The sequence below is a fragment of the Monopterus albus genome, unplaced genomic scaffold (genome assembly GCF_001952655.1).
Source record: "Monopterus albus unplaced genomic scaffold, M_albus_1.0 scaffold231.1, whole genome shotgun sequence".
NCBI classification, from domain to species: Eukaryota; Metazoa; Chordata; class Actinopteri; order Synbranchiformes; family Synbranchidae; genus Monopterus; species Monopterus albus.
In genome coordinates, this window is record NW_018128111.1 from 722,281 (window position 1) to 722,681 (window position 401).

The window sequence follows — 401 nt, forward strand, 5'->3', positions numbered from 1 at the left end:
GACCCTTTGAATAAACCAGCACAGTTATATTTTTTATATACTCAAGTGGTCCGCTTCGTCTCTCTGAGTTCCTGGTTGAAAGAACCGGACATGGCTTTATAATAGAATAGAGCCTTTACGACCCATAAAAAAACGGGAAAAAGTGACCTATTTGGTGTACAGTATACTCATCATTCTTCTATAGCTGCGTAATAACACCTTCTAGAAATACAAAGCTGCTTTACATTTTGTTGTCTCCGGTTCTTTTTACCATGCTAACTCTGAGAGACGAAGCAGTCCAAGTAACTTCAAAACAGTGCTGATTTATTCAATGAACACTGGTAAAAATTAACATTACACTCTCAGGTATCTTGCACCTCCAACATGCACGCAGGCAGCTGAAAGATGAAAGACCCCGAACC